General features: G+C 32.6%; 1 pseudogene; it reads left to right on the forward strand.

Annotated features, from left to right (window-relative positions):
• The window catches only part of LOC123246618, a 128,745-nt pseudogene that overhangs the window by 100,827 nt on the left and 5,918 nt on the right, over positions 1–22,000 (forward strand).

Here is a 22,000-nt window from a genome sequence, read left to right on the forward strand (position 1 = left end):
GGTAGTCCAATAGTGGATAGGGTGTGAATTACATTTACCATGAGGTAGAAAGCCCAATAAGACCCAGGAAGTCAGGAGATGTAGGTTCTAGTCACTTTGCTAGTTTAGATCTGTTTAATCATCTATATTGATTACTTTTTTCCTTAAATTTCTGAACCACTTTTTTCATTTGGAATTTTCTTGATTTTTTAATATTGTTCTTATTTCCCTCCCCCTACTTTTTCCTCAACTTTCTCAAAAGTCTTTTTGAGCTTGTGACCATTTATTGTATTTCTTTGCTGTTTTTGAAGCAGATGTTTTTACTTTATTGTCCTCTGACTCTGAACTGAGGTCTTCTATGTCCCCATCTCAAAAGTTGTTTTCTTTCTCCTTTCATTGCTTTCTTTATTTTTAATTTTAGCTACCTGGTCAATCCACTTGCTTCTTCTTGGACTCCTGTTGTTTATACTGTATTGGTATATGTTACCTCAGGTTTTCAAGATTTTTTTGAGTGTGTTTGTTTGTTTCTTGGGCCCTATTCAGTTATTCCAGTTTTTGTAGTCCAGGGTCTGAGGTTATCTGGTGATCCATTGGTCAAGCCTCTGTCCTCATTTATCAGAAGCTCCAGTCAGAGTCTGTGGACAATTCTGCCACTGCAACTCTAGCAGATAGGTCACCTTCCCCTGCGGTGGTAACCAGGAACCCAACTGTCCTGGGAGTAATCACAACTAAGTCTCTTAGAATCCACAGTCACTGGTTCATGCTCCTTCCTCTCTCTTCTCTCACTATAGGGCCTGGGACACAACAATCATCCCATCTCTTTTCCTGAGGTCTCCAAAGTCCCTTACTTGTTAAAAGTGGGAATTGAGATCCTGTTCTTAGTCTTGTGCCTGTGGGCTCCCGTCTTTCAACCAACAGGTTTGACCAGTGACAATCTCCTGAGCTGAGGCTGCCATTGACTCAGTTGCTCCCAGAGTCCTCCACCTACCAATTGCAGCAATTCTGGTGGTATTCTCCTGAATAAAAGCTCCTGGGTTTAGGAAACACGGTCAGGTTGATGGTCCTGCCTCAGGGGTAATCTAGTTGATTCCATGCAATTTGTTCTGTTCCTGCACCCACGGCTTGTTGGGTGAGATTGAGGTCCAGGGAGTCAGAAACCTTCCTCCCTAATTGCCTTTGGCTATTCAGCTTGACTCCTAAATCTTGTTTGTTTTTGTTGCTTCTAGCATTTATTCTGTGGAATTATCTTCTGTCATTCATGGGTGTATTTGGACGATGAGAAAGCTTCACACTCTACTTGACCATCTTCCCACAATCTCTTTTTGTTTTATTTTCTTTCTAATATTTTTTGTATTGGTTTTGCTTGTGCAAAACTTTTCTGATGTAATATAGTCAAAGTTATCTATTTTATAACTTGGAATGTTTTCTATGTCTTTTTTGGAGATAACTCTTCTCCATAAATCTGACAAGTAAACTTATCTAAACTCGATAATTATTTATAGTATCACCCTTAATATTAAAATCATGTATTCATTTTTACTTTACTTTGGTATATGGAATGAAATATTAAAATATGCCTAAATCTACCATACGGTTTTCCAGTTCTTCCAGCAGTTTTTGTCAACTAAGTTTTCCAAATTTTGGATCTTTTCATTTGTCAAACTCTAGGATATTATGGTCATTTACTACTGTGTATTGAGTTCCTAATCTATTCCATTGACACACTACTCTCCTTGGCAATACCAAATTGTTTTGATGGTTGCTGATTTATAATACATTATGAGATCTGGTATAGCTAAATTTTTTCCTCCCAAACTTAACTCATTCATGAACCAATTCAAATCTCCACTAATCTCCATTTTTAATATGTTGCCCCTTTGTATTGTAGTAAAATATAACTTATCTATCTACAGCTCTAGAGTAATCCTACCCTGTACTTCTTGTGATGCTACTTGTATACTGGTGAACAGAGCTGGAAAAAGTCATAAAACTGTGATAACTGAATCCACCACTAATTTCTATTATCTAATAAAAATATGAAAAGGCAAATTATTGTAATATATGTTTTAAGGTGTTGGTGTAAATCTCCCAAACTACTTTTCAGTAACTCTTATCAAAAAGGGAGCTCTTTCCCAAGTAATTTATGTTGGAAGTCTCATCCCAATTTATTGAGTTTCACTGTTTCATATTTTTTCCCATATAATCTTTTTCATATTTAACAAATACCAACTGGCTTTCATATCTTCTACATTTAATATAGTATGAGGCTTTGATGTGATAATTTCTCTTCATTTCTACCTTTTAAAATTATATTCTAGATTATTTTCCTTCAAATGAATTTTGTTATTGATTTCTTTAATTTTGTGATGTGCCTTTTTTATAATTGATTACTAAGGAATTAAGACTTTATATTACCTCTATGATACAAAATTCAGTGCTTATAGATGACTAATGACAATGTAACAAAATATAACAATATAACAAAAATAAAAATGATACAAAATGGAATTTATATTTTAACATTATAAATTTTCTAAAAATGTATTGTAATTAAATACATATAAGTATTTGATACACTTTGGCAGGCTAGTTTTAACATATTAATGTATTTGGAATCATTTTAAGTGAGATTTCCTATTCTATTTTTTCTACTTTAATTTTTTGTTATTATATAAAAATGTAGACCTTTTCTATATTAATTCATATCCTCTGGTTTATCAGGAACAATTAATTGCTTTAATTGATTTATTTGCTGATTTGTTAGACTTTTCAAAGTTAATATTTTATCATAGAAAATAAGGATTGTTTAATCTCTATTTTTACTTTAGATATTTTGTCTTTTTGCCATTATTAACACTTCTAAAATTATATCAAGTAAAGGCAAAGAAATGCACATACTGATTTTTACTATTATATTTACTGGAAAAACTTCCATTGTGCTGACTTCGTCAAGTAATTTTGTTTCTTATTTTAAAGATCTCTCTGTTTATAATTTATAAGGCAAAGTACTCTTGTATTTCTCTATAACTAGTCAGATAATTTTGTGGTGTTAGATTTTTTCCTAAATTAAATAATTATTAAATGTTGATTATGTTTCCTAGTTTTGAACCATCCAAAACATTGTAACATTATAATTGGTCTTTATGTCTCAAATTTCTCCCTTTTTCAAACTGTCTTCCACCAAACTGCCAGAGTATTTTTCTCCTATTCTCATTATGACCTAATCAATTAGCTAGTTATTTATTGTTACATTAGAATAAAATATTAATGTTCTTGTTTTCCCATTTAAAATTCTTCATAACTTTACCACTTCTTTCCTTTCTGTATTTGAATCCCCTTTACACTGCTTGAAATATGTCCCTACTGGCCTCTTTGCTATTTTTTAAATTCCCCAGCCCGAACAAATCACTTCATCTTTTATCACCATGCTGTTGCACTTGCTATCTCTCAGGCTTTGACCAGTCTCTGTCAGTCTATCCTTTCAGAATTTCTTACTTCCTTTAGTAAACACCTTAAATTATATATTTTTCAGGAGTCCTTGTAGTGCCTTCATCTCTAAGGTAGGATTTCTGCAATTTTGAATGTATTTTCTATGACACTCACACAACACTACACTAGAGAAAATTTCATATAAGAAATAAACAATGATATGCTTCAATTTGTATTCAGACTCCTTTATATGAGGATGTTGTCTTGCTGATCAGTTAAGTAATTCTCAGTTGATTATTGTGCATTATTTTTGTTGCTGTGTATAGTGTCCAAATTCTGTTCACTTCACTTTGCATCACTTCATACAGATCTTTCCAAGTTTTTTTTTTTTTTTTTGTGTGTGTGTGTGTGTGTGTGTGTGTGAGAGAGAGAGAGAGAGAGAGAGAGAGAGAGAGAGAGAGAGAGAGACAGAGACAGAGAGACAGAGACAGAGACAGAGACAGAGAGAGAATTTCTCATGGCACAATAGTATTCTATTACAAACACATATTGGAACTTGTTCAGCTATTCCTTAACTGATGGACATTCCTTCAGTTTCCATTTCTTTACCACCACAGAAGAACTGCTATACATATTTTTATATATGTATGTTCTTTTTACCTATCTTTAATTCTTTGGGATACAGATTTAGTACTATTATTTCTGGGTGAAATAGTGTGCAAAGTTTGGTGCCCCTTTGGGCATAGTTCCAGATTGATCTCCAGAATGGTTGTATCTATTCACAGCTCCACCAAGAATATATTAGTAGTCTTATTTTTCCATCCTCTCCAATATTTATAATTTTTCTTTTTTTTTTGTCATGTTAGCCAATCTAGTGTAAAGTGGTATATCAGAGTTGTCTTAATTTGCATTTATCTAATAAATAGTTATTTGGAGCATTTTTTCATATGAATAAAGATAATTTTGTTTTCTTCATCTCAGAATTTCCTGTTCACATCATTTGACTATATGCCAATTCAGAAATGCTTTATATTCTTATGGATTTGATTCAGTTCTCTCTATATATGTGAGAAATGAAGCCATTGTCAGAGAACCTTGATATGACAAATTTTTTGTTTGTTGTAAATAGATTTCTATTCATAACTGTGAATATTATTCCTACTTTATGCCAATTCTGATGAGCATAAGATTTAAGCATAACTTACCACCACCACCTCATGTTCTCTTCCACTATATTGATTTTTATATGCCTTCTTATACAAGATAATTTACCCTAACTTTCTCACTTTTTATCTTTTCCTGTTTATTCCTTTTTCTTATCCCTTCATTTTTCAATTCTTCCTAGTCATACAAGGGAATTTTAGTTAAACTGAAGGGACCTAGGATGACCAAATAGAACCAAATAGAGGAGAAGCTGTAGAAATATTTTTTCTTTCAGTAATATTTTTCTTTTCAGATTTATATATAAGCACATTTTTTATTTTTTTCTAATATTTTGAGTTCCCCATTCACTATCTCCCTTCCTTTGACACTCCCTGAAATAGTGAGCAATTTTATATTTTTTATACATTATAATCATATGAAACACATTTCCATTAAAAGAAAGATGCTAAATGTAAATATTTAGTGACCCCTGTCACAGAATTGTTTCATCTGAACAGAAATCTAGATGAGTTGAAGGAATATTGTCAGATTCAGAACACTTGTGCAGCAGTAGAAATCTAAGACAAATAGGAAGAGACAAAAATTAACATGTGAATTCACAAAGAAGCAAAGAGCATACAAGAAATAGGGTGAGATAAAAAAGATAAAAAGAGAAAGGAACTATTGGTTTTAATAGTTTAAAATATATCTTTCTTGAATAAATCCAGAGAAGAAAGTCCCAAACATAAAATAGCTCCTGTGCATCCTTGAAAATGTATAGAGCTAAATAATTTTCTTAGAATATCTTTCACGATACATTACCCTCTCTGAATATACTCATCCCAATTCATGCTGCAAGTCCCAACTGGCAAGGTGGGTAATTATTTTGCTCCACATATTTCTAGAGGTAGCCCTGAAGTACTAAGTTTTCTAATGCTATTCCCTGTGAACAAATATAATTCCTGTTAATTATTGTTTAGCAGCCTAGTTTGGCTTTTAAAAAACGATTACCTATTACACAAGTAAATCTATAAGAATGCTAACAAAAACCTTCCTCACAATCTAGAAGTATACTCTTCCCTAATGCCTCTTACCCATATACATTTTTATTACCTATATATGAGAGTTATAAATAATGGGAAAAAGAATTAAAGACCATATCATTGAGTAGATAGAGATGATTTAAATATAATCTCTAAAAAATACAAAAAAAATATTTAAGAAATCACTTACAACAGGAAATTTGAATTGATAATAAGGACATAAGAGTCATAGAACATTAAGAAAACATTATATACCTAATCATTAAAAACTTAAACACATCATAACTATATAATTCTGGAAAGAAATATAGAAAAAGTCATTGGCAACATAAAATAGATTATCTAAAAATTCTTAATGACAGAAATGCTAGAGACATTTTTTGTTTGCTAAAAGATACATATCTGGGGTAGAACCAAGATGGTAGCTTAGTAGCAGGGAAAGATGAAACTGTTTTGACAATCCTTCCAAACCGATCTTTAAAAAGAAATAAAAAAGGTAGGAGTAAAAAATCAATAGCAGGATGGAGTGAAAGAACTCTCCAGTTGAATATAACTCAAAAGACTGGCAGATAGAGTTGGTTTATATAGAATAAGGGAAACCAGAAAGAAAACCACACACAGAGGAGTGCTGCCCCCCAACACACACATGTACTTCACCAGGTTCTGAGAATGAATATAGGCCAACTTTGAGATTCTAATACCCTGGATATAGCAAAAATAGAGCACACCGAAACCCAGACCAACCTCTTAAAGTCCTAGTTCTTGACACCACCCTACAATGAAGCTGGAAAGTCCATAGTACTTGGCCATTTCAAACCTGTGGTATGGTTAAGATGTAGCCTCTGGTAAAGTAGCTCAAGGTTTAGAGTCCAGCAAGCCAGCAGCAGAGGAGACAGAACCAGCAGCTTTCAGAATTCACAGTCTGGGAAAATGAACTGTTATGGGTGTATGGTGCTCCTGTATTTGGGCCAGATGGGGAGATGGCTCAAGATCCTTAGATGGTATATGGATCTAAGCTAAATGAGGAATGGGATGCCTGAATGGCCACCAAGGCGTGGTAACCACTGGCTTATAAATGTTTGTCTTGGCTGAGCACCTGACCCCACCTGTAGTTCCCAAGCCAAAGTGAGTGAGTGAGAAGCTCTATATTAATCCACACAGCTCCTCTGTTTACTTGGCTTGGGGTTGGGTTAATGGATAAGGGTTTATAATGAGATTAATTGGTAATAAGGTTGGATAATGCTGTTGACTGTGATTTAAACAAATAATTCCCTTTCCCCTTAGATGTAGCTATTAAATTGGTCTTTAGAATGACACCAATCTTCACTTAACTTAGTTCAAGGCTTTAATTCTAATAAACTCAAAGAAGTATGATCCAGAATAAGGAAAGTGGTGTTGGGGATGGCTATGCTAGGCTATGGGTGCTATAAAGTTGGCTAATCAACCACTAATCAAGTGGCAGCTGGCTGGAGAAGTTCCTCTCCCTCTTGGGCCCTGGTCAGGCCTGACTATGGCCTTGGCCAGGTGAAAAGAGGGTTTGTGATATTCTACTTGATGATAGATGTTAGCTGTATATCTCTCAGCCCTATTCAGAAACAGGTGAAATGATATCTAAGGCAATTGGATACAGGTGCTTGTGCTGCAGGTCTATAGGCTTAACCATCCACCACCTGGGATCCTTCTCAAGAATGAGACCCTGAGAGGCTCAGCCCATGAGTTTTTATAGCAGTGACAGCAACTGTCTTTCAAGCCTGTCTCATACCATCTGAGTAAATTCTAAATTCTATAACTGTCAGTTGTCACTCAAGTTGGTCTCCATCTTCTTCCCACAGGTTGCTATAACATAACAAACCACAAAAGAAATACCCAACCTTAGAAGATTTCTGTGGAGACAAAGAGGGAAACACAGAGTCAATAGGGGACTGTGAGATCCAAGAAACCACATGCAAAACTTCAGAGAAAAATAGAAATTGGTCTCAAGTTCTGGAAGAACTTGAAAAGGAATTCAAAAATCAAATAAGACAGGTTGAAGAAAAATGAGAAAAATAAATGAAACCATTGCATAAAATAATAGCTTAAAAACAAAATTGGTCAACTGGAAAAAGTACAAAAATACACTGAAGAAAAGTTTTTTTTTTAATGCAGAATTTATCTCTTGGAAAAATAAGTGAAAAAAGTAATTAAGAAATTATTTCCATGAAATGAAACCTAATGGAAAAGGAAGATCAAAATGTCATGGAATGAATTCAGTATTTAAAAATTAGAATACTGGGCAAAAAGAAGCTAATGCCTTTATGAGATATCAAAAAACAATAAAACAAAATCAAAAGAATTAAAAAATAAAAGAAAATATGAAAAAATGGAAAAAAGACAACTGACCTTGAAAATAGATCCAGGACAGACAAATTTAAGAATTATTGGATAACCAGAAAGTCATGATAAAAAATAGTTTAGACATCATATTACAAGAAATTATCAAAAAATATTGCACTGATATTCTTGAAGAGGATAAAATAGAAATTGAAAGAATTCACAAACGACCTCCTGCAATAAATAACCAAATGAAAATTCCCAGTCATGTAGTAGCCAATTTCAAGAACTTCAAGTCCAAGAAAAATAATACCAGCAGCCAGAAGGAAAAAGATCAAATACCATGGAGACCATGTCAGTATTACACAGGATCTGGCTACTTCTGCTTTGAAAGATCAGAAAGTTTGGACTATGACATGACTTATGACAAAGAATCACCTACCCATCAAAATCAACTATATTCTTTCAGGGGAAAATATGTTCACTTAATAAAATAGAAGATGTCCGAGTATTCCTGTAGAAAAAAACAGATTTAAACAGAAAATTTGATATCCAAATGCTAGTGTTAGCAATTAAAGAAGAAAAAGTAATTGAAGGTTAAGCAGGCAAGAAAGAAGGAAACTAAACTATGATTCTTTGCAGGATATAAAATAAACACACATAAATCATCAGCAACTTTTTATATTTCCTACAAAGTCCAGCAGCAACAGTTAGAAGGGAAACTCTATTTAAAATCACCCAAGAGCAGTGGTTCCCAAACTTTTTTGGCTTACCACCCCCTTTCCAGAAAAAAAATATTACTTAGCCCCATGGAAATTATTTTTTTTAATTTTAAAAGCAATTAATAGGAAAGATAAATGCACCTGTGCCCATCACCACCACCCTGGATTACTGCAGCACCCACAAGGGGTGGTGGTGCCCACTTTGGGAATCACTGCTCTAGACAATATAAAATACTTTGGAATCTATTTGCCATGACAAATGCAGGAATTGTATGAACACAACTACAAAACATTTTCACACAAATAAAGTTAAATCTAAACCATTGGAAAAAATTAATTGCTTATGGATAAGCTGAGCTAATATAATAAAAATTATAATCCTACCTAAACTAATTTATTCATTGTCATACCAATCAAACTACCAAAAATTATTTGTTATAACTAGAAAAAAATAAAAAAATTCATCTAGAAGAACCAAAAGGTCAAGATGATTATATCAAGGGAAATAATATAAAAAACATGAAGGATGGTGGTCTAGTGGTACCAGATCTTAAATTGTACTGTAAAGTAGTAATCATTAAAAGAATTTGGTACTGGCTAAGAAATGGAATGTTCGATCAATGGAATAGATTAGGAATAAATGATCTCAGTAATCTAGTGTTGATAAAACTTAAAGATCCCAGCTTTTGACATATGAATTCATTATTTGACAAAAATTTCTGGAATAATTGGAAGGATTTTCAGAGTGGCTTTCACTGCTACTAAGCTACCATCTTGGCTCTTGTCTTCTCCTGGGAATATTGGAAAATGGAATGGCAAAAATGGCAACAATTAGGTTTAAATCAATATCTCACACTCTTTGCAAAGGTCAAAATCTCCTCTACTTACCATTAACTACGGATGTCTTTGCTTTTGGTTGATTGAATTTAAAAATAGGCAAGGGGAGAGTCAATCCCATCTTCACAGGTATGAATAGACCAGTGATGGGCAAACTTTTTAAAGTGGGGGCCAAAAGAAAGGAAATGCTCATCTGTCAGTCTGTTTCTAAGGCAACTTTTTCGAAGTTTCATTGTATTGTATCCTACTCGTTGTATTCATCAGATTAGGAATAATATTCTGTGGGCCAGATAGAACATTTCAGGGGGCCACATCTGGCCTGCTGGCTATAATTTGCCCATCACTGGAACAGACTGTTTTCAGCAGAAGAAATCAAAGATATCAATATTCTTATGAAAAACTGTTCTAAATCACTCTTGATTACAGAAATATGAATTAAAAAACTCTGAGGTACCACCTCACACCTATCAGATTGGCCAATATGACAGTAAAAGAAGAAAGCTAATTGTTGGAATGGATGGGACAAAATTGGAACACTAATGCATTGCTGGTAGAGCTGTGGATTGAATCAACTATTTTGGAGGACAATTTGGAATTATGCCCAGAAGGCTTTATAAGAACAAATACCTTTTTAATATATGATACCATGACTAGGTCTATATTCCAAAGAAATTTTTAAAAATTAGAAAGGACATGTTTATACAAAATATTTATAGCAATACTTTTTGTGGTAGCAAAGAATTGGAAAGGAAAAGGATGTTTCTCAATTGGGGAATAACTGAACAAATTGTGGTGAATGAGGGTGATAGAATATTATTTTGCTATAAGGAATGATGAATACGATCATTTTAGAAAGAACTGGAAAGACCTCCATTAACTAATGTGAGTGAAATAAAGAGAACCAGGAGAACATTATACACAGTAACTGAAATATTGTGGATTAATCCAATATGATAGTCTTCACTACTAAAAGGATTACAATGATCTAGGTAGGACAATTCTTAGGAAATTATGAAAAAGAATGCTATCCACCTTCAGAGGAAGAACTATTGGAGTATAAAGTATAAATTCAGATAAATACATATGATTTATCATATGTTTATTTGGGTATATGATTTGGGGTTTTAGTTTTATAATATTATTCTCTAACAAAAACGAATAATATGGAAATGTGCTTTGCATAATAATACATGTATAACTCATATGAAATTGCTTGTCAGCTCTGGGAGGGGAGGGCAGAAGGGAGAGAGACAACAAGAATCATATAACTTGAAAAATATATGTAGAAATTTGTTATTAAAATAAAAATAATATATTTGAAAAAAGAAAAGATATATTTAAAATTCAAAGCTGGTAGTATTTGCAAATAATAACTTTAGATCACAATAAATAAATGGGAAAACCACTACTCATTTGCATTTTCTTATGAATTCCATATGTAGTAAAACTAAATCGGAAGAAAATTAAAGGTATAATCTAGAAAAAGTTTATTTCAAATTTTTCTTCACTTAGAAAAACTGAAAGAATGAGTAAAGAAAACAACTGAGATAAAAGTTATAATAATGTAGCTAGATTCAAATTGGAAACAAAAAAATCTTCAGCATTATCATATATATACACACAAAAAGAAATAAATAATTGAAAGAAAAATCTTATTTAGAACAACTTGGAAATAGTAATATAGAACAAAAATATCTGTGAGCTAATTTATCGATATATATACTCATAATATTTAAATGTAATTTTAATATGTTCATTAAAAATAAAGGAAGACATGTTTGACTGCTTTTGATTAGGTTCTGTGAATATAATAAAATACATATATTATCACAATAAATTTACATATTCACTGCTATAACAATAAAACTATTAAATATTTCATCTTTGGAGTTAGAAAAAATAAAATGAAAATTCTCCAGAAGTAAATATCTATTATCTTAAGAAAAATATTGACGCCTTTCCAGGTCTGAGACTAAATCAAAGAATAGGACTAATCAATATTATGCTAATAATAAAAAATAGAATACTATGTCAAGTAATGGACTAGAGAAATAAAACATTTATAACATTTGTCTACTGTAAGCCAATTTTCAACAAACATATGTACATAAATTATTGGAAAAGGATTACCTTTTTGACAAAGACTGACAAAGACTGTTGTGTGAACTGGAAAGCATTTTGCCTAAAACTACATGCTGATCAGAATATTATACATATGCTTTAATAACTTTATAATACATGTAGAATGTAAAAACTGAAATCATTAAAAATTAAGGAAAAGAAAAGTACATTTTACATTTTTGTCTACAATACCAATTCCAAAACAATCAGGGGAAAGAAGTAAAAAAAGATGAAACAGATAATGTTAATTACATTACAAAGAAAAATCATTTACATGAACCATATAAAATCCACTATTCATTGGGAAAAATAAAAATTTCATTGGATATGTCATATAAAATTTTAATATGATAAAATATGTGACTATAAATCATCCAACAATAGAAAAATATATAAAGGGTATTGATAAACAGTCCTTAAATCAGATGTAACTTAGTGACAATCATGTCTGACTTCTTACTGGACTTATCCTGTTATCCTGGAAAATCACTTAAAATCTTCTATAGAAACAACTATATAATACAACTATAATATACTAGTTTGCAGAGAAAGGGCTAACTCTCATTGATAGTATTTATTCATCAGAAACACAAATCAGATAGTTATCTCTAAATGATGTCTGATCTTAACACAGACATAAATGTTGAAAAGAAAAACAAACAACACAATAAAAAACCAACAAGCTTCTTTTATCCTTGGGCAAGTGTGGTATCTGATTGTGGTAGCTATGCCTAAAGACAGGACAGCCTACCTTTATCAGGGATACATTAGATTTCTATTCTAGCAGAATGGTGCTTACTTGATTTAGCTATCCACAAAAATATATAGCCAGAAGACAGTAGCAAGGTACAATATCTAGCAAACAGATGCTAAAGAAAACTGAAGAAAATGCTAATAGAGAACATAAGACCTCAGTGAAGCAATAAATTCAGGAAAAACTCCATGGCTAATGATGAGCAGATGTAGAGGGAGCAGTACTGCAATGTCACTACAAAACATTAGGGGGTGAAGAAGGAAGGAATTTAAGATCAAGCAACATACAGAGAACATTATAAGATGTAAAATGAATAATTTTGATTATATTAAATTAAAAAAGTGTGTGTACAAATAAAACCAATACAACCAAAATTATAAGGGAAGCAACAAACTGGGGAAAATTATAACAAAATTATCTGACAAAGGTCTAATTTCTCAAATATACAAAGAAGAAAGTCAAGTTTATAAGAGATGAAATAAATCAAAACTATCAATAATTACATGAAAAAATGTTCTAAATCCCTGCTAATTGGAGAAATGCAAATTAAAACAACTCTGAAATACCACCTTACATGTAGTAGTAGCCAATATGACAGTAAGGGAAAATCATAAATGTTGGAGGGGGTGTGGCAAAATTGGGACACTAATACATTGCTGAGGAAGTTGTGAATTGATCCAACCATTCTGGAAGGCAATTTGGAATTATACCCAAAGGGCTTTAAAATAATGCATGCCCTCTGATCCAGCAATACCACTCCTAGTTTTGTATCTCAAAGAGATTTTAAAAAACGGGAAAGGTTCTATTTGTACAAAAAATATTTATAACTGTGCTTTTCATGGTGGCAAAAAATTGAAAATGAGAGTGTGTATACCTCGATTGGGGAATGACTAAATAAATTTTAGAATATGATGGTGATGGAATACTATTGTGCTATAAGGAATAATGAAGTGCTTCTTTTCTATAAGAACTGGAAAGACCTAAAACAACTGATGTGGAGTGAAATAAGCAGAACATCATACACAGTAACTGAAACATTATGTGATGATCAAATTGACTGCTATTAAAAGCAATGCAATGATCCAGAACAATGCTGAGGGACTTATGAAAAAGAATGGTATCTACATCTGGTGAAAGAATTGGGGGAATAGAAATCCAGAAGAAAATATATGATTTATCACTTGTTTATATGGGCATATGATTTGGGACTTTTGTTTTAAAAGATTACTCTATTATAAACGAAGAATAAATGGAATTGGACTTTTAGTGATAATATATGTACAACCCAGTGAAATTGCTTGTCAGCTCTGGGAGTGGGGAGAAAAGAGTGGAGGGAGACAACAAGAATCATGTAACCTTGGAAAAAATTAAAATAAAAAACTAAAATATTTGGACCTGTCAGCTTTGGGGTGTGTGAATTTCCCATCCATGCAGAACCCAAAATCAACTATTGTGTAAAAACATAACTCAATCTGTATCCACCAGAGCTAGCAATGACAGTCAGTACTTTTATTCTCTAACACAGCCACCTTCACATTTATAGAGGGCATCAAAAATAACACCAAAGGAATTAAGACATGTAATTTCAGGCTTGTCAATATTGATAATATCTGAGGTAGGTCTTTATCCTGTCATCTGCTACTTATAACCCAAATAAAACATTTGATAAATAAATATTGAATTAAAACAAAAGGAACAAATAAGGAAATGCATATTCAATCTTTGTTTTGCCTTTTCAACAATGAAAAGCCAGTTTTAAAAAATTCATTATTTATGTCTAAGAAAAATAAATTCCTGTAAAAATTAGAAAACAAATGAATCCTCATGAAAATATCTTTAAAAGTATCCTGTCTTTTGTCTCAGTCTAGGCCAGCAAAGCCAACTCATCATGGACTCCACCCTGAGCTCTCCAACATTGCTTGGACCTTCATAGATGTATCTTAAACCCTAACACCCTAGTCACATGCTTAATCTGTAATGAAGTTCAAGGTGAGACAAAATTTGCTCCATCAAGTCAGAAGATAAAGTTGAAAGGATTGGAGATGAAGTTGTGGTCTCTCAGAAGAAGTTCAAGAAGACTGCGACTACACCAGTCAAAAAAATCAGTTGTTGCTTCCACACCTGCCAAGAGAACAGTTGTGATTCCTGGTAAGAAGGTGATCACTTCAACCAAAAGATGTCATTACATCAGGCAAGAAGGGACCTAAAGCAGTCACCCCATATAAAATAGAAGTCCCCCTGGCCAAAGTGGGGAAATAGAAAGAATGCCAAGAAAGAGGACAGAGCATCTGAAGAAGTGGGCAGTGAAGATGAGGAGAACAAAGAAATTGAACCACCAAAGTGGGAGCAGCTCCAATCAACCAAAACTTCAGAATGAGGAAGAAGAGTATAAGGAAGAAAAAAGATAGTGATGAGGAAGAAGAAGATAAGGATGACTCTGAAGAAAAAGGAATGGATACCACCCCTGTCAAAGGGAAGTTTGCTTCTGTGAAGGCTATCTCTGGGAAAACCAAGGAATATAAGGAAGATATGGTAGAAGATGAAGATGAGGAGGAGGAAGAGGAAGAAAAAGAGGAGGAAGTGAAAGAAACCCCAAGAAAAAAGGAAAAAGGAAGTGGGCAAAAAGATAGCCCTCAAAGTCAAGAAATAGAAATTGAAAGCTGAAATGTCTACAGATTTCAATATCTTTGCTGGTAACCTGAACTTCAAAAAAAAAGGTTTCTGGCTAAAAAATGGCATCATAGATTTCTTTGCAAAAAAGTACTTTTTGTTTATGGATGTCCACCTTGGTGCCATAAGAAAATTTGGCTTTGTGGAATTCAAATCCACTAAAGATATGAAAAAGGCTCTGGAAATCAGTGGCTCCAATGTGCTTGACTTTGAAATGAAATTGGAAAAAGCAAACAAGAAAAAGAAAGATCAAGGCAAGGATGTTCTACATCAAGAATCTGCTATATAAAAGAAATCAAGAGAAGCTCAAAGATGTGTTCGAAGATGCTATTGAAGTCACACTGATCTGCACCAAGAATGTTACATTGAATTAAAGATAGTAGCAAATGTGAACAAGGCCTTGGAAACAAAACAGAGGACTGAGATCAATGCTCTAGTACTTCTTCTGGACAGAAGGGAGAAAAGTTAAGGAAAAGAGAAATATTGAGGTAGAAAGAAAAAGTCCTGGAGCCAGAACAACAGCAAGCTGTCAGACTCAAAAATGTTGTTGCTGAACAATCTCACCTATAGGGCCATGGAGTAGGGTTTGCAAAAAATATTTGAGAAAGCGACATCCATCAACCTTCTCCAGAACAACCAAGGATAGTTCAAGGATGGGAAATAAGCTTTGAATTCTTGTAACAACAAAGGAAGTGAAGCCTGAGACATCTGGCTGAGTTGAAGGGACAAAAGACAGCAAATGTACTCCCAAGGAAACAGTCCTACAAAATCTTGTTCCTTAAAGGTCTGTCTGAAGACACAACAGAAGAACCATTGAAAGGTTCATTTCACAGCTCAGTGGAGGCCAGAATAGTCATAGACAGAAGATGAGGTTACTGGAAAGGTTCAGTTTTATGGACTCCTTCTCAAAAGAAGATCCAAAGACAAAGGAAGCCATGGAGGAGGGGGAGACTGATGAAAACAAAGTCATTCTGGACTAGGCCAGTCCCAGTGGGTTTGGAGGCCAAGGAGGACATGGTGGCTGTGATAGTCATGGAGGCTGTGGGGGCCAAGGAGGTGGCAGATAAAGTGAAGAGGTCTTTGAGGGCAGAAGCTTAAGAGGAACTTTTGGAGTTTGGGGTGGATATAAGAAGGCTGAGGAGGAGGAGGAGGAGGAAACAACAAGCCACAAAGAAAGATTCCTAAGTTTGAATTGTTTCTCCTTATTCTCTTTTCCCCTACCATATTCTTTTCATATTTATTTCAAAAGAAACAAGAACAAACAACAAAAAAAAAACAGCTCCATAACCTTATACATTGTGTTAAGCAATATTAAAGACTATCATGTTAGTTCTATCATCTTCTATCTATTCTTTTGAAAATTCTAGCATAAATTACCATTATGGTTTGTCTCTTTCCTATCTTTTTTTTCATCATGTCATTAGAATCAAGCTTTGTCAGAAATTTATTCAAGCAATTCTTGAAAATCTTGTGAAATTCAGATACTAGTCCTAAGAAAACTTTCTTCCTTTTCAGAAGTTGAGTCATATTTCATGGCTTCTTGAGCTTTGTATTTTCACTCTAAAGTATTTAACCTATAGATAGAATTTTATTGCTAGAAATAACATTAGAGCTTTTTTGTTCTACCCGCCCAGATTTATACTTTGATGTTTTGATGAATCAGTGATCTCATTGATTTGTTTTCTCCCTCCACTGATTCATATGGCAGGCAGCCCACACTCCCATCCTGTCCATATATTTCCATGAATTTTTCAATAAGGAAGATATCTGGTGACCTTTCTCTAGGTCGTTTAATATTTTGTAGGAAATGTTAAAATACACAGTATTTCTGGATGTTAACATGAATTCTTGCTAAATGTGTGGCTCATCTCCATTTCTCATAATATATATATATAATTTATGATATATTTTCTGCTATTTTTTGCATGTGAATCATCACTGCTAATGAACTATGGCCCACTCACACCCACATTACATCTTTCCATTGCCCTTTAGAATCATTCATTGTTTTGATTTCTTTAAGATGTTTCATGGTTTGTATCCTTTTCATACCAGTGAGAAAATATTGGCATTGAAATATGGGATTTTGTGGCAGGGAGAAGCTTGAAATCACTACAAGAACTGTGCAGTTTTCCAAATATGATTAAGTTAGCAATGTAACTTCCACCTAGCTCTAGTTTCAGATCATTGTGCACTCACAGTATCTGCCTAAGAAGTATATATTTTAGGGCTAATTCAGAGGAAGATTCCTATCTATCTGTATATCATATTGTCAATGATAGGTATTCTCCATCACCTGATTTTTCTTCTTGTGAAATGATAGATAAATCTCTCTTCAAAGACATAGAGACTAACCGGAACTGAGATTAAAATATTCTGTAGCTTGAAAGAATATGTTTTTTGTCATTTGCAAACATGAGTATTAGAAGACGTTAATATGTTTGTGGAATCTTTTTCATCACCTTTAAATAGTTCATTTCCCATCATATTGGTAAACAACCTTGTTAACTATGGCTTATAATTTTTGGCTTCTTTTTATAGAAGCATCAGTAAATAATGGTATTTCTGTGATCTTGCCCATCATGGAAATTTGTATGAATTTTAAAATTATTTTATTGTAGCATAGACTAAAATATAACAAAATTCAATTTTGTTACATGGATTCAAATCAACCAGCATAGATAAAAATGCTATTTTGTATATTTAAAATAATTATTCATTTAGACTATTTTTCCATGATTATATGATTCATAATTTTTCCCAACCCTCTTCCCTTCCTCCTCCCAGAGTTTACAAGCAATTCCACTGGATTATACATGTATCATTTTTCAAAAACCTTTTACATATTATTCATATTTGCAATAGAGTGATCTTTTAATGCCAATACCTCAATCATATCCCCATTGAACCACAAGATTGGTCATATGTTTTTCTTCTGCATTTCTAATCCCACAGTTCTTTCTCTGCATATGGATAGGATTCTTTCTCATAAGTTCTTCTGAATTGTCCTGGATCATTGTATTGCTACTAGTAGAAAATTCTATTACATCCAATTGTGCCACAATGCATCAGTCTCTGTACAATGTTCTCTTGTTTCTGCTCCTTTCTCTCTTCATGAATTCTTGGAGATCTTTCTAATTCCCATTGAAATCCTCCAATTCATTATTCCTTTTGGCACAATAGTATTCTATCACCATCAGATACCACAATTGTTCATCCATTCCCCAATTGAAGGACATTCCCTTATTTTCCAATTTTTTTTGCCACCACAAAGAGTGCAGCTATAAATATTTTTGTGCAAGTATTTTTTATTATCTCTCTGGGGTACAAACTCAGCAGTGGTACGGGTGGATCAAAGGGCAGGCAATCTTTTAAAGTCATTTAGTCGTAATTCCAAATTGCTCTCCAGAATGGTTGGATTAATTCACAACTCCATCAGCAGTGTATTAGTGTCCTAATTTTGCCATATCCCTTCCAATATTTATCACTTTCTTTTGCTGTCATATTGGCCAATCTGCTATATTTTGTATTCTTTACAACTTTTAGTAAATGATTCTGTGACTATGGAGAAGTAATTTGTTATGGAAATCATTTTGGAAATAATTACTAAATGATCTGGTTATGGACTATCCAAACCTTCAATGACTCATCATTATCTATAAGACAGACGACAATATTGTCAACCTTATAAATACATTTTTCCATGCTATAGATCCTTATTTCTTTTCTAGTCTTATTTTGTGAAATAAAGTGTATCAAAATAAATTAAACTACTAGATCCTTCAGGAAAAAAAATTCAACTATTACTTTAGTTGCTTTGCCCTTATCATTCCACCTATATGGACATAATCCCTGCCTTCTTATGATTCTTACCTGCCTTCAGGGGTCCAACTCAGTTGATATTTCCTGGTGTTACCTTCTCATCATGTGGTCTTCCTTTTGTTATAGTTATTTGCATGCATGTTATTGTACCCTTCTAGTAAATATTGGCTTTTTAAGGGAAAGAAATCTTTTCATTTTTGTCACTGATTATTTTATCTTCAGTAGCATACAAATACTATGCACTAATACATTTCTATTTAATTAAAATGATCAAAATTGATTTACCATACTAGCCATAATCCAAAGTCTATGTCACTATATTTTTATTTCCTCCTTATTTATAAATAATAAGAGTGAAGAATCTAGGATGAGAATGGAGTCATAAATCTGAATAACTAAAGAGATGAACATGTCTTTACACAGAGATTGAAAAGTTCATAAGAAAAGTGGATTGGAAATAGAAGATAAATTCTTTTCTGGACATGATCAGTTTCAGTTGCATTTGAAATTCTCAGGATCAAATACTCAGTTTATCTTTTGGGTAGTGATTTGTCCAGTGACATGGTCAGAACTGGGATATATCTCTGGTTTTATGATTACCAGTTTGCTATTCTTTATTACTCAGCATATCTGCCAATTGACAACCATTGGAGATTTCACCACTCGGTACATAATAGTGACTTTTTGCTTAATATCTACATTACTAGAATGAAATTTACAAAATATGCAAATTATTTGGAAGTATTTATTCTTTAAAACATAGAAGACTAATGTGTTCCCTTCTATCTCTAGTGCTAAATTTTGGAGTAAGAGGAGATAAGAGTTAAATTCTTCCTGCCACAATCATTACCAAATTTACTACTTTTTTTGACACTAAGAAATAGCATATCACAATAAAGAGAATGTCTAATTTTGAATCAAGAATATTTTATTCAAATTCCTACCTCTGATAGCTTTTATTCATGTGACAATGGACAAGTTATTGTTAAGCCTCTTTTTTGCCATTTGTAATATTGGGAAGACTAATATATGTATTGTCTAACTCAGGGTTATTTTGAAGTTTAATTCTGATATCGAATGAAGAATACTTTGAAAACTTTGAGATATTATACATATATTTTAGTTATGGGTATTATCTACATGACCTTAGATATGTCATTTACATGTCTAGACACCCAGTTTCCTTATTTGTAAAATGAAAGCGTTGAACTAAATGAATTCTAAGATCCTTTCAAAGCATAAATCTAAACCTAATACCCATTCATATTTTAAAATAGCTTGGATTTTCCTTCTTTTTTATTTTCATCTTAATCTTCCCATTTCTTTTCTTCAAATCTGCTACACTTATCTGTGGATTCCTCATGTTGCATTTAACCACCAAACAACATTGGTAACTATTAATACGATCCTATCCAACTAAAAATCTGGAGTTTGGTTCCCCACAATCACCCTGATAATTATAACACTACTCTTAATGCATAGACAAGCAATATAAAATGCCTAGTGGACAGCTTTCTGTTGTTCATCACTGTCTCTCTTTGAATCTCTATTTTCACACATTAGTCTAAGTCATCTGATTATTTTATCAATATCTCTTCTATCAATGTCCTATATTATTTTTCCTTTGCTGTAAATATTTATACCTTCTATTTATTTATCTTCCCAATTCATATTGTTGAATTTTTTATATTCTTAAAAGAAAAAAATTATTATGACTTTAAAAATAATCACAGCTATGGTAATAATACCATGTTCTTGGTGAGGATGGGACACTCTTTAAAAGGGCTATTGATAAAACATGGGTAATTGGACTTACAGATATAATAGAAAATTTTTAGACTAAAAAAGGAGGAAGAATAAAATTGCTTATATATAATTATTACATTAAATGTATAAATATTCAATAACATTCCTGCAGAATGTGGAAAGCTCCAGAGGCATTCAAACTTGATTGTGTACAAAATCTGATAATGTCCTCAGCAATAAAACCAATGACTTCATAACTTGATGGACAAATAAAAAGTGTATGGCTAACAGGTATACAAGCTGAGAGTGCAGAAAAGAAAATTTAACTTCATAAATATCACTGAAATTTTGCAGAATCAAACAAATGACTGTATTTTTGCTCAAAATATTGCAGTTTATTTAAGAAAACAATAATTTAAGGGGGTTGTGAGTAATATCTTATATTGAGATTAATTCATGTGATGAACTATAGGAATATCTATATCTATATATCTATATCTATATATATGGATGGATGTGCATACCTTCAACATACACATATACATATATATACATATATATAATATACTCTTTCAACATTTCAATCATTTCTCTACTTGACTTTAACTAACAAAGAATAAAACCAATTGACAATTCTTATACATATATCTTATTCTCATCAGCTAGCAAAAATTGGTCCTTCAGGTAAAGTGATGGAAACAGAGAATAAATGACCATTCCATCTGAAAATTTTGAATAAAGGAGGAGAAGTCTTGACACAGTCTGATATGCATCCTAGATTACAGGAAAGTAAGCTTAAAAGGCTTCAAAGAAAAGATTGGTTAGGTACCATTGATTAACATTCATCAGTGAATTTCAATCACAAATGGATGTGAAATTGAAAAGAATCAATTCTGAACATAAATAAAGTTGTTTTAGTAAGGATGTAAAAAGATCACTGTATAAAAAGAAGAATACAAATATACAGGAAATTCACTAAACAACCTAAATTTATAAAAGGCATTAACAAATGATTACAGCAATTAGAGGTGACAGAAGAAATTTCTGTGGTATTTTTTATAAGACTACTCCCAGGAATGTTAAAGTTCAAAATGAAGTAAAGCTGTTGAGGAAAGTTAAATACAACAAAAATTTGCTTCAGTCATATTGGCAGAAAGATGAAGTTCAGAGAATTGTTAGTACCACAGCTCAGGATAGATGAGATGATGACAACAGGTTACAGAAATTATCATCTCCTGTGATTTTTGAACTTTTCTCTACAGAGAGCAGTACTTGCTGAAATGGCAAGGACAGAAAAAATAATAGTTGATAATTTAAGTAAAAGGCATTAAGGATCATTTAAATTTCTTTAAAGAATAATGTACATGTCATCTGAACCAAAAGAAAAAGTTCTAATATATATATATATATATATATATATATAT

Source organism: Gracilinanus agilis, chromosome 4 (genome assembly GCF_016433145.1).
Source record: "Gracilinanus agilis isolate LMUSP501 chromosome 4, AgileGrace, whole genome shotgun sequence".
Taxonomy (NCBI): Eukaryota; Metazoa; Chordata; class Mammalia; order Didelphimorphia; family Didelphidae; genus Gracilinanus; species Gracilinanus agilis.